An 11090-nucleotide genomic window follows, 5' to 3' on the forward strand; every position below is an offset into this window, starting at 1 on the left:
TTGGTGTGTAAATTTGAATAATAGTCATATTAACTGGTCTGTCTTGTAGGCATATGGATATTATCCTATCACTGTCAGCATTGTACTTCAGGATAGATCTTGAAATGTTCTTTATAACAATGAATGCAACACCATTACAGTTCAAGTTGTCATTCCCAGCATAGTAGACTATGATTGTCCAATTCAAAATGGCCAATACCAGTCCATTTCAGCTCACTAATGCCAAGGATAGGGATGTTTATGTGTTCCATTTCATTTTTGATGATTTCAAATTTTCCTAGATTCATACTTTGTACATTCCAGGATTATTAATGGATGTTTCCAGCTGTTTCTTCTCATTTTGAGTGGTGCCACATCAGCAAATGAAGGTCCCGAAAGCTTTAGTCCATCCACGCCATTTAGGTCTACTCTACTTTGAGGAGGCAGCTCCTCCCCAGTCATCTTTCGAGTGCTTTCCAACCCGGGGGGCTCATCTTCTGGTACTGTATCAGACAGTGTTCCACTGCTATGCATAATGTTTTCACTGGCTAATGCTTTTTAGAATTAGATGGCTGGGTTTTTCTTCCTAGTCTGTTTTAGTCTGGAAGCTCAGCTGAAACTTGTCTTCCATAGGAGACCCTGCTGGTATCTGAATAACAGTGACGTAGCTTCCAGCATCACAGCAACATGTAAGCCCGTAGTATGACAAACTGACAGACATGCAGGGGAAGTACTGCTGTAGCAGACAAAATGATAGAATCTCGATGTCTGCGTCCTACCCCTATAATCTATGAATATGCTACATTATATGGTAAAAGAGACTTTGCAGGTATGACTAAATTAAGGGTTTTGAGATGTGGAGACAATTTTCCATCATCTGATAGGTGCAATGTAATCACAGGTTCCTCAAAAAGGAAAGGAAAAAGGTAGGAGACACAGCAAAAGGAAATGACTGGCAAATGCAGAGGTTTGGATTAGGTGTGCAGGCAGCCTCCAGAAGCTGAAAAGGCAAGGAAATGGATTCTCCCCTATTGCCTCCAGAAGTCTTCAGGACACCTTGATTTTAGGAACTCCAGAAGGGTAAAATAACAAGTATGTGTTGTTTAAAGCCATTAAGTCTGTGATATGTTGGTACAGCAACAAAAGTAAAATCTGCCTGTGGTATAAATATCTTCCCTAAAAAATCTGCAGAGACCTCAGTTACTTAGTGTTTTCATACAATATTTATACAATACTGCTATGTTTATCTGTCTCTGTAATCTCTTATTTATTTATTCATTTTCATCCATCTTTCTATCTCTATCTCTGCACAATGGCAGGGATGGCGCTCAAGAGGCTTATGACCTAGTACAAACAATTGACACCGAACCCACTAGAAGGAACTGTGGCAGGCCCCGTGAATGAAGGTTTTTTTTGGAATAGGAGCCCTTGATCATGGACCCAGAACATACTTGCTTTGAGTTTGGTGTTTTTCCTATCGTCTTGCGTTTTCCACTTGATTACTTCTTAAATTCCCCAAAGATGAGATTTACCTGTGAAATGTTTCATCCCAACATCAACCCTGACGGGAGGGTCTACATCTCCATCCTGCAAGCCTGAGTCGACCCCCTAGGGTAAGAGAGCAGCTCCGAGATGCGGAGCCCTGTGTGCAAAGCCTGGAGAAGATCCTGCTGTTGGTGGTGAGGGTGCTTTCAGAGCCCAAGGACAAGTGCAGCACCCATGTACATGCTTCCAAAATGTGGTGGGAGGACCCAGAGCAGTTTTATAAGGTGGCCAAGCCGATGGTACAGAAGCCTCTGGTGCTCCGAGCCCGACGGGACACGCGTGCACACAGCCAGGGCGCTCGCGGGCGTGCAGACGCCACCACCAAACAGGCTTCGTGTTTCTCCTCCGGGACATCTGTGACAGTGACACTGTGTTAGCACCAAAGGAAGCAAACTTGCAGAATGACAGCATCTGTTTTATTTCCCGCCTGTCCCACCCAGTCAGGCTTCTCTTCTTCGATTGTGATTTATGTACAATAATGGCAGTTTACTGCCACTGCAAAGTGGTGCAGACCCAGTGTCAAAGCTGTCAGCAACTCTCCCAACTCGATCGCCCCTAATTCCCGCAGCTAATGCCCCTCAGACAGAGCGCGGGCTCGTGGAACCCCTTCCCCTCGCCAGTGTCGAGGGCTCCTCGCCAGACTCCCAGTGGATTAGGATCTGCCACTCTCCTTCCGAAGAAACGGCCCTCGTAGCTGGGCAGAGGGAGGGCCGGCGGCTCAGGCAGGCCACGTCGGCTTCATACCTGCCCCACAAGGAGCACAGAGCATTGTGGCCTTACTTCGTGTTTTACAATCCAGTGCTTTTCTTAGAAGCAGGGTGAATCATTTTCATTTGTTGTATATTACAAACCATCACACTTTGAAATTGCTTTCAGGAAATAAACACATTAAAAAAAATGTAGATCAATGAAAAGTGGGTACAGGGAAGAGAAGTCTACTGGGCATAAGAAGTGTCTCTGAACGCCTCAGTTTATATCAGTTTATCTCTAATGCTTTCTCTTCTGTTAAGTGTCTTCCTGAATGACATGTACATGTAAAGCACCCTTTTTCATGATGTTTTATGTTCTCTGTGAGGAATCCTTGCCTGCTAACTAAAACCTCAGACTTGAACCAAAACCTCAGGCTTGAACAGCTTGCCTACCATATTCCTGGCCTTTCAGTCCTCTTCCTTATGAAGTCTCATTTACTTCCTGCAGACACTGATAGATTTCTTAATTACATTTGAATTCTTCATACAACTAAAGTACATGTAGCTCTCTGTAAGGCAATTTGTGACTTAAACATTTGTGTGTCTTGTTTACCCAGAAAAAAAAAAAAAACAGAGGAGTGCCTAAAATATTAACAGTAGGTGCTCAACAACTGGTATCTGAATTAAAAATAGATATTCTAATAAAAGGGCAATGACATAATTTTCCTAGGTAAAATTGTTTTTCTCTTCTACCTCTCAGAAGATTGGAGAATTTTCACAATCTTTTAGCTAATATTATGGATGACCATGGGAATGATCATGTAGTTATGATCCATAAGAGTGGAAATTCATAACTAAGAAAAATACTTTGCTAAATATGACTTTAAGCAAAGTGATGTTTTTCCTCAAATTTATACCTTAAGAGCCTTGGCATTGTTATGTATGTATTGCCATTATTTGACCTGCCCTAAGCAAGGCATATCACATTCAGTAATAATATTATTTTTCACTGGAAAGCAAAATGATGCAATAAAAATGTACCCCCCCAAAAAAAACTATTTGTATAAATGTATCAAAGCATAAAATTATTGTATAAAGAGAAATGTAAAAAGTAAGTCTGAAAAATAAGCTTAATCCCCATAAAATATATTAACCTGAATGTTGCAAGAGATTTCCTCATTTAACTATTCAGTTGGGTCATTTTTTTTTTTTTTACAAATGTGTTTGCACTGGTGTTGTGAAGCAACACTATACTATACTTCATCTGAATTTAATTTAAACTTTTGACAGAAATATATGCACCTAATTTTTAACAGCCATTTCCTTCATAGGGCTCAAAACAACTACTGTTCTGAATCCTCCCCTTAGTTTCCTTTTCCTATATGTAAGCTTTTTAAACCCATCCAGTAGTTTATTATGCTATTTTCCTATATATTTCTAAATACTATCTCTATATTGCTATCCCATTTGTTTGTTTCAAAACTTTAGATACTCTCCATTTATTTTCATCACAGATTTGAAGGTTTACTTCTTTTACAACAGTCTCCCCTTCCATCGCACCCCAGCATAAGTGTGTACCTACATCTTTTCTTGCCACAGTGTCCTCATTGCTCTCATGTAATTTAAGATTCAATCAACATTTGAAGTTTATAAATATTATAATTTTTTTTAATTGAAGCATATGGTGTGCTACAATTATATTTTCTTCTTGTGCAACACTGTCTTCTCCTGGAGTTCAAATATTTTGTATCTTAGACTTTCTCTAGCATGATTTCAATCTCAAATCCTATGAAAAACTGTAATTATATTTTCCATAATTAAAAAATAGGATAATTCATCTGTTCATTATTATTTAATAAAGATATCTCTCTGTATTTCTCAATCCTTCTACCCTCACGAAGACAGTTTGCACTTGAAACCTGCTTCCCAGCTTTGAAACATAATAGCCCTTCACTGAACTCTAGGAATTCTCTTCCCCTCTGTCTGTAATCAATCTCCCTTTCCTTATCCTTGTGTCTTTCTCCATCTTTGTTTGATGCATTATTCTCTGTAATTGCGGCCTTTCTGAAAATTGTTTGGTATACTCTTGTACTCAAATGATAGTTCGTTGGATACAGCTATCTAGAAAGAAAGCATTTTCCCAGAGGATGATAAAAGCCTTCGTCCATTGTCTTCCAGACCTCTACCTCTGGTATTGAAAGATACTATGCCTCTCTTGACCTTTTCCATTTGAACTATTTCTCTCCACATCTTAGGTAAAGATTTTTTTAGAATTGTTCATCTGTCTGCGGTCTGTGTGCAATTTGCAAGGATGTGTGCTGACACTGTATTTATTTATTTATTTCTATTTCCAAACCCATGCCCTTCGGTTCTGGATTTTTAATCACTGTTTTTTTTTTTTTTTTTTTTTTGTCATTTCCTTCCCTCCATTAACTTTAGTCTGTCTTTCTGAAATTAATAGTGACTTTTCTAAAATGTTACTATTTTGTCTTTTTTTAATCCAACAATGAGTCTCTCTGTGCTAGTTTCTGAAATATATCTTGAACTGTTTTATGTTCTCTGATTTTTTTAATGGCATACTCTTCTTTGTTATGAAGTTAGCATCTTGTTTATTTTCTTGTATGTCAATTATCTGAATTTTTAAATTTTTCTCTTCAGTGCATTGTTGGATAAAGAAGGGATGAAGTTGAGCGTAAACATTTAACAGAAGAACAGCCTTACAAAGAATGAGAGCAAAAGTTACCTCAAACCCAACATGAACTAATTCACTCTTACCCAACCTACTTTCCAAAAGGAAAAGAAATTATTTTTGGAGGAAAATATTATTATATAAAAAAAATTAGTATCATCTGCTCAAAATTTTTCTTGCAATGCTCGTCATTCAATGAAATATAACTAGAAACTGAAATTGCTTTAATTTCCTAGAGCTGCCATAACAAAATACCACAGTGAGGGTGGCTTTAAAGAACAGAAATTTATTGTCTCACAGTTTTGGAAGCTAGAAGTCCAACTCAGGGCATCAGATCTAGGGGAGGGCCCATCCTTGTTGGTACCACAGGCGTTCCTTGGCATCCCTTGGCTTACAGACATTTTCTCCCATGGTTTCTCCCCCTGTGTGCTGTGTCTCTCTCTGTGCCCTCTTTCCATTTTCATAAGACACTGCTCAGAAGGTATTAAGTTTAGAACCCAACCTACTCTAGTATGACTTCATGAGAATAAAAGAAAAACCTTTATTTCCCAATAGGGTCACATTCACAAGGACAGAGGTTACGATTTTAACATGTATTTCTGGGAGACACAATTCAGTTGAAAATAGAAATTGACATTATTGAAAACCCAGCAGAAAAGTTTTTAAAAAATAGGAAAAGACCCAAAGGAGATAGGAATATTGAAGACATGAGGTGACAAATTTAATATAAATGTGCCAAATTTAAAATAAAAGCAGGTATGAGAAATAGAATTTTGGAATACATCCAGAAAATATAAAAACAGAACAAATAGCAATTCTAAATCTAAAAAAACTCAATATATGAAATTAAAAATTCTGTTGGATGTCAACAGAAGTATATTAAATACAGATGAAAAGTTAATTGGTGAACTGGAAGGTTAATCAGAAGAAAATATGCAGAATAAAGCCCAAAAAGGCTGGGAAATTTAGAAAACAGTTAAGAGATACGTAAGATATTGTAAATTATCTAGGATGTGAACAATTTAAATTTTACAAGGAGAGAAGAAAATAATGTGGAGAAGAAATATTTAAAGATATAATGCCTAGAAATTTTCCAAAAAAATTAAGCCACAAATTTAAGGATTGTTAAAAATTCCAAGCAAGAAAGATGGCTGACTAGGCAGAAGCTTTTTCGGAATCCTCTTGCAACAAAAACTTGGAAAAACAAGTGAATTTATCACATACATGACAATCTACAAACCCTGACCATCAAAAACAGATCTAAAGAGTTGACCTGAGTGACAGAGACTGAGAATGAAGAACCACAGGGAAGCAACGACTGCTTTCAAAGCCTGGAACCAGCGTTCCAGTCAGAAAACCTTGGCTCCAGGCTTTGGATTGGGCACAGGGGAGCTGAGAACAGCATCCTGACATGGCGCAAACATGGGGCGTAGCCCTAGCCCCCAGAAGTGACCTCAGCGAAAGCACAACCAGTGCACACAGGCAGCGCAGTGACGCGGCTGACGAGACAAGTTGTCACTGGGAGGCAGTGGCTGATTTTGGAGTCTGGAGTGCGGCGTCCCAGCCGGGGAACTTTGGTGCTGGGCTTTGGACTGGGAGCAGAGGAATTGTCCACGGCTTCTGAGACAGCACAAGCATGGGACGCGGGCCTGACCCTCGGGGGCAATCTCAACCCAGCCAACCCACACAGGCTACACACCCCTCCGGAATCTCAGATAAAACACTCATCACCTAACAAGATAAGTAACTTTATCTATATTCCAGGGTGCTACTATATCCTATTTATCCGATTCCTCCCCTCCCCTTCCCAGGCAGCTTCATTAACATTGGAATTTTCTGAGCCAGAGAGTGAAGTGCTCTGTGGTTTTTCTTTCTTTTTGGGTCTTTTCCTAACCCACTCTCCTGGTCTGAAAGAAGCAGCTACAAAAAACCCAGGGACCAAAAATCCTTCCCTAATTTGACTAAAAATACAGAACCAGTTTCAGGCAAGCATATGAGACCCACACTCTTCAGCTTTCATCCCCACAGGGAACAAGGTGGCTATTATAATGCAAAGGGAATTCTGGTAGGTATCTGACTGTAATTGTTTTAGCAGATTACTGGAAAGACAAGTTTCCCAGGTCTGATATCTCTGTATGTTAAACAGAGCCCTCATTGACCCACAATGGGGAAATGAGGGCTGAAGCTCCCCCCAGACCACCTAGCCTCCTGCCTTAGGGGTCTAAAGAGGGTGACACCTACCAATCTATAGAGGTACTTGCACTGGGGGCCTAAGGTACAGCTGCAGAGGCCACCCACCAAAGTGCTTTGGGAAAAGAGACACACCTACCTCATTGGCACTTGGGGGAAGCCTGTCAGCCTCCTGCCCCCCCTGGAGTGTGACCCCCTGCTGCTAATAGAATCTGGTGCACACAACTATCACCACTACTCCTCTAGGTGGACAGGTGACAGTTTGCATCACACACTTGATGACCCAAAATCAGATTCTACTCAAGAATTTTGAGTGGACTCTTAGGCTTATATATCTGGTAACAGCCCAAACCAGCTGGTAATAGGACATAAGTGATTCAAGGGCTACAACGATTAAGACAACGCAATCTAGTAGCCCATCTACGTACATGGAAAGAAAACAAAAGAAGACTCAGTGAGCAGATACAAAATAAATTACTACAATATCTTACAGATGGCTCAGACAATATCAAACCACATAAAGAAGCAGACCATGATTGCTTCTACAACTCCCCAAACTAAAGAATCAAAATCTTTCCCAAATGAAGATACAATCCTGGAATTGCCAGATGCAGAATATAAAAAAATAATTTACAGAATGGTTCAAGACATCAGGGATGACCTCATAAATAAAATAAGGCAATCTACAGAAAAAGCCAAGGAACACACTGATAAAGCAGTTGAAGAAATCAAAAAGATTATTCAAGAACACAGTGGGAAAATTAATAAGCTCCATGAATCCATAGAGAGACAACATTCAGAAATCCAAAAGATTAACAGTAAAATTACAGAATTAGACAACACAATACGAAGTCAGAGGAGCAGACTGGAGCAATTGGAATGCAGAGTGGGGGACCTAGAGGACAAGGGAATTGACACAAATATAGCTGAACATAAAATCAGATAAAAGAATTTAAAAAAATGAAGAAAATCTAAGAATCATGTGGGACTCTATCAAGAAGAATAACTTGCGTGTGATTGGAGTCCCAGAACAGGGAGGGACAACAAAAAATACAGAGAGAATAGATGAAGATCTGTTGGCAGAAAACTTCTCTGACATCATGAAAGACGAAAGGATATCTATCCAAGATGCTCATCGAACCCCCAATAAGATTGATCCAAAAAGAAAATCACCAAGACATATTATCATCAAACTTGCCAAACCAAAGATAAAGAGAATATTTTAAAAGCAGCCAGGGATCAATAAAAAGTCACCTACAAAGAAGAATCAATAAGAATAAGTTCAGACTACTCAGCAGAAACCATGCAGGCAAGAACGCAATGGGATGACATATACAGAGCACTGAAGGAGAAAAACTGCCAGCCAAGGATCATATATCCAGCAAAACTCTCTCTCAAATATGAAGGTGAAATTAAAACTTTTACAAATAAACACAAGTTTAGAGAATTTGCAAAAACCAAACCAAACTACAAGAAATACTAAAGAAAATTGGTCAGAAAATCAATAATATCAGATACCAGCACAACACAAGGTCACAGAACAGAACAGTCTGATATCAACTCAAATAAGGAAATCACAAAAACAAATTAAGATTAATTTTAAAAAGAAAAAAATGCTCAAAACAGGGAATCATTGAAGGCAATATGTAAAAGATCACAATAATCAAAATGAGGGACTTAATACAGGAGGCATAGAACTGCCATATGGAGAGGGAAATAAGGCGATATAGGACGATACAAGTTAGGTTTTTACTTAGAAAAATAGGGGTAAAGATTAAGGTAACCACAAAAAGGTATAACAACTGCATAATTCAAAACAAAAACCAAGAAAAACATAACGACTCAGCAAACATAAACTCAACTACTATGAAAATGAGGAACACACAATTTACAAAGTAAAATGTCTCAGCACAAAAAAGGAAGTTGAAAAATGAAATTGTCAACAACACACATAAAAAGGCATCAAAATGACAGCACTAAACACATGTCTATAATTACACTGAATGTAAATGGACTAAATGCACCAATAAAGAGACAGAGAGTCTCAGACTGGATGAAGAAACACAATCTGTCTATATGCTGCCTACAAGAGACACACCTTAGACTTAGAGACACAAACAAACTAAAACTCAAAGGATGGAAAAAATATATATCAAGTAAAAAACAAGCAAAAAAGAAGAGGAGTAGCAATATTAATTTCTGACAAAATAGACTTTAAATTTAAATCCACCACAAAGGATAAAGAAGAACACTACATAATGATTAAAAGGACAATAGACCAGGAAGATATAACCTTATTAAATATTTATGCACCCAATGACAGGGCTGCAAGATACATAAAACAAATATCAACAGAACTGAAAAGTGAGATAGACACCTCCACAATTATAGTAGGAGGCTTCAACACACCACTTTCGGAGAAGGACAGGACATCCACTAAGAAGCTCAATAGAGACACAGAAGACCTAATTGCTACAATCAAAGAACTTGACCTCATAGACTTATCCAGAATACTTCACCCAACAGCTGCAAAATATACTTTTTTTTCTAGTGCACATGGAACATTCTCTAGAATAGACCACATATTAGGTCATAAAACAAACGTTTGCAGAATCCAAAACATCGAAATATTACAAAGCATCTTCTCAGACCACAAGGCCATAAAAGTGGAAATCAATAACAGAAAAATTAGGAAAAAGAAATCAAATATTTGGAAACTGAACAATATCCTCCTGAAAAAAGACTGGGTTATAGAAGACATTAAGAAGGGAATAAGGAAATTCATAGAATGCAACGAGAATGAAAACACTTCCTATCAAAACCTCTGGGACACAGCAAAAGCAGTGCTCAGAGGTCAATTTATATCGATAAATGCACACATACATAAACAAGAAAGAGCCAAAATCAGAGAACTGTCCCTACAACATGAACAAATAGAAAGCGAGCAACAAAAGAATCCATCAGGCACCAGAAAAAAACAAATAATAAAAATTAGAGCTGAACTAAATGAATTAGAGAACAGAAAAACAATTGAAAGAATGAACAAAGCCAAAAGCTGGTTCTTTGAAAAAATTAACAAAATTGATAAACCATTGGCCAGACTGACTAAAGAAATACAGGAAACAAATAACCCAAACAAGAAATGAAATGGGCCACATCACAACAGACCCAACTGAAATTAAAAGAATCATATCAGATTATTACGAAAAATCATACTCTAACAAATTTGCAAACTTAGAAGAAATGGATGAATTCCTAGAAAAACACTACCCACCTAAACTAACACAACCAGAAGTAGAACAACTAAATAGACCCATAAAAAAAAAAAAGAGATTGAAAAGGTCATCCAAAAATTCCCAACCAAAAAAAGCCCTGGCCCAGACGGCTTCACTGCAGAGTTCTACCAAACTTTCAGAGAAGAGTTCCCATCACTACTAATAAAGGTATTTCAAAGCATAGAAAATGATGGAATACTACCTAACTCATTCTATGAAGCCACCATATCCCTGATACCAAAACCAGGTAAAGACATTACAAAAAAAGAAAATTACAGACCTATATCCCTCATGAACATAGATGCAAAAATCCTCAACAAAATTCTAGTCAATAGAATTCAACAACATGTCAAAAACATAATCCACCACGACCAAGTACGATTTATACCAGGTATGCAAGGCTGGTTTAAATTTAGAAAAACCATTAATGTAATCTACCATGTAAATAAAACAAAAGACAAATACCACATGATCTTATCAATTGATGCAGAAAAGGCATTTGACAAAGTCCAACACCCATTCATGATAAAAACTCTCACCAAAATAGGAATTGAAGGAAAATTCCTCAACATAATAAAGGGCATCTTTTTTTTTTTTTATACAAAGCCAACAGCCAGCATCACTCTAAATGGAGAGAGCCTGAAAGCATTTCCCTTGAGAACGGGAACCAGACAAGGACGCCCTTTATCACCATTCTTATTCAACATTGTGCTAGAGGTCCTA

The 11090-nt window shown here is 38.1% G+C and overlaps 1 pseudogene; it reads left to right on the forward strand.

Annotated features, from left to right (window-relative positions):
• The first annotated feature begins 1291 nt into the window (after nt 1–1291).
• On the forward strand, nt 1292–1901 carry LOC126057301 (ubiquitin-conjugating enzyme E2 G2-like; annotated as a pseudogene).
• Nucleotides 1902–11090: the final 9189 nt, after the last annotated feature.

Source organism: Elephas maximus, chromosome 13, assembly GCF_024166365.1.
Source record: "Elephas maximus indicus isolate mEleMax1 chromosome 13, mEleMax1 primary haplotype, whole genome shotgun sequence".
In the NCBI taxonomy this organism is placed as follows: Eukaryota; Metazoa; Chordata; class Mammalia; order Proboscidea; family Elephantidae; genus Elephas; species Elephas maximus.